We start from the raw sequence: 3,522 nt of genomic DNA on the forward strand, positions 1-3,522 counted from the left end.
TGGACACCCCCATATGCGCACGTATCTCAAACTAGGTTTTCGACCGCACCACAACTCTAAGGGTGTTTTAGGAATAGACTTCGATGGTACCCTATTCAGAATGTAGGTAGCCGTTCTTAGGGCATAACCCCATAATGAAGTAGGCAGTGAAGAATAACTCAACATTGATCTCATCATGTCAAGCAAAGTCCGATTTCTCTTTTCGGCTACACCATTCTGCTATGGTGTACCGGGTGCAGTCAATTGGGATACTACACCTTCTTCAATCAAGAAATCCCGGAACTCTTGGTCTAGGTACTCACCCCTTCGATCTGATCGAAGTGTCTTGATTGGTTTACCTAATTGTTTTTCAACTTCTGCTCGAAATTCTCTAAACTTTCCAAAAGTTTCAGATTTCCGTTGCATCAGGTAAACATAACCATATCTTGAATAGTTGTCAATAAAAGTGACGTAATATTCGTAACTGGTTAACGCCCAAAAGTGATATTCACAAGCGGTTAATTATAGCATAGAAGGGCGGTCGTATCCACAGAGAGATAACAAAATAACAAGAATGATTAACAAAATAAGAGCGTTAGAGAAAAGTGAATTAAAGAAAAATGATAGTTTTTCTTATTTTTGTTGCAAATAAAATAAAAAGGAGAAAATCTGTATGAAGAAAACGGTAAGGTGTCGAGAATCCCTAATGCTTCGTTCACCAATTCAAGTTTTGATTCACAAAATAAAATAATCGAATAAATTAAATCTCTATGTTGGCTCAGAAAATATTATTATTACAAGTTATCTAAAATCGACAATATATCAATCTGACAATATTGCAGTAAAAGACAATTTGTAAAATAATTTGAATAACAAAATATTGCGTGACATAATTACATAAGAAAAGCGTGACTGAACTTATATAAAAATTGGCACACAATATTTTGAAAAGTAATAGAAAAATAGATGAGATTTAATTTATTCAGATGTTGGACTTTACAGAATAAGGAATCAAAACCCCAAATTGGGTCACTTAACAGAAGTTCATCTCTAACCTCACCAAGAAAACTCTAGCCTATCTTGCAAAACATTCTCACAAGTTCTAGAGAGAAAATATGAGACTGACAGCAAGACGACAGAAAACTGAATATCTAAAGCTCCTTTAAACCTTAGGCTAACCCCTTTATTTATATTGTTCAGAGGTTGCCTGTCAAATAAGGAAATAAATAGTAAAACTAGAAAATTACAAAAGAAAAGGAAACAAAATGAAATTACACATAAATTAGGAGAAATCATATATTTGATTTGGGAAGAAATCTAGAAATTTGCTCTGATTTTTTGGGAAGGAATTCGGAGTCAGCACTAAGGGAACACGTGTCGCAACGTGATTGGAAGTGAGAAGGGAACGTGCCACGTGTCGTGGGCGGATTGGTTGGGCTGTGTTGGCGCGGGCAGAATGGAGGACACGGTTTGACACCTGTCGCACGCGGAGAGGGAGGCCAGCTAATGGCTGCAGACGCGGGACCCACGCTTCAGATTCTTGGATGCGCGGTGATGGCTCTGTGGAGGGAACGCGCCAGTTGAGGGACGGGCGTGCTGGGGACGCGCGCGAAATGGAGTGAGGATGGCACGCGAGTTGGGGCCCACGCGGACTGACGTGACTTGATCGGCTCAGCTGCTCGGCTTAATCGGCTCGGCTTTCTCTTTGATGACTTGGCTCCGGATGGTTGAAAATATGGCTTTCATGGCTTATTTTTGTGTGGTTTTTTACACTGCTTTTTATCTGTAAATAATTAAGCAAAAACTAGACAAATTCTAATTAAAAATATTATGAATAAAAATAATGCAATTGTTTAATTAAAGCTTAAATATTTTAATATTGTGTAAATCAAAAGCAATATTTAGGGTGCATTTTCATGCACTAATCACAACCCCCAACCAGCTTATTGCTAGTCTCTAGCAATCCAAGCGCAAGAGAAATCATGTCACAAAGAAAATCTAAGTCTCAACTCACTTAGTCACCTGAGTATTTCAAAGAAACTTTTAGCAAGAAGTCAAAAGATACGATCAAGATCATTTCAGTCATAATCCAGAGTCGTGTGTGTATGCTCCAAACCATAACCTTCTTACCACTAACCATAACACATGCAGCTTTAAAAAATTCACCAAGTAAAAGTTTCAACTCCATTGATCTCACGGGTGTCAGAAATATTTGAGTGTAAAGGTTTTCTCTCATGGAGTTGGAAGCGGAACAATCAACGCTCAGTGTGAGGAAGGTCAAATTTAGGACAAACAGTCAAACGAACATTGACCAAAAGATAGGTTAATCAACTACTAGAACATTCCACCATTCTTACCATAAACCAGCTTTTGGGATTTCATTCAGGTCAAACAGAAATTTACATAAATGAACAAAGAGCCAAAAAAAAATGCATAGGAATATTACTCTTTTTTTTTTTTGGGCAAGAGACAACCTGCAATAATGAAGTGAATGTAGAAAGGTGTTCTTTTGACAAACTGCTATATAGCATCAAATGTGATTAACACCAAACTACAGGATCTATGAAATGTTGCTCTTGCTCAGTTTTTTTTTTTTTTAATAGAAAAGTAAGAAATTAGGCTCTATTACATAGAATCATTCCTATCTAACCCAAAATCCATCCCTCAAGCATATCACTAACCATGTAATGATGTTCTAATAGTGATTTTTCTAACAGTGATTTTACCAGCTCAAAAAGGTCAATGAAGGTTCAAAAGTCGTTTTCTCAACTCTCTTAACTCACCAAAAATCAAGCACTTAAACTTGAGAATTTTCTTAGCTGACATGCATTAACATCCATCTTACCACAAGGTTTAGCACGTGCAAAAAGAAACTCTGAAAGTCATTTCTTAGTAACCAAGACAGCAAAAATCGACTCAAACCAATCATTTTGAAATCATACTCAGATAACTTCACAAAAATTTTAACCCAAATATCAACATGACAAAAATCACTCTTACGCATGAATATGCCCACCACCCCCAACCAAAATCAGACAGTGTCCTCAGTGTCAAAAATTATGGATATATAAAGAAAGAAGACACCTGGATGATGAGCATTCCACTTATGAGCACAGCCTGAGCTTCCTGATATGATTCTCCAAAAACACACACATAAAAAAATGTAAAGAAACGAAGAAAATAAAAATATGATACAGCAGATGTGAGTAAACTACTCAGGACTGGTAAACGGGGTCGTCGAGAATGATCTATTTAACCTGGTTCACCCGCTCCAAGTAATTTTTCAGACGCTGGCCATTTACTTTAAGGATTCTCCCATCAGTTGGGTCTTCAACCTCAACAGCACCATTGGGAAAAACGCGTTTCACTACGAACGGGCCAGTCCACCGCGACCTCAACTTACCGGGGTGGAGATGCAAACGGGAATCATAGAGATGAACCCGCTGATTCGGCTCGAAGTTCTTCCTCAGGATTGCTTATCATGAGCCGCTTTCATTTTTGCCTTGTAGATCCTGGAATTATCATAGGCATCGTTCCTTAACT

The sequence above is a fragment of the Morus notabilis genome, unplaced genomic scaffold (genome assembly GCF_000414095.1).
Source record: "Morus notabilis unplaced genomic scaffold, ASM41409v2 Scaffold42, whole genome shotgun sequence".
NCBI lineage: Eukaryota > Viridiplantae > Streptophyta > Magnoliopsida > Rosales > Moraceae > Morus > Morus notabilis.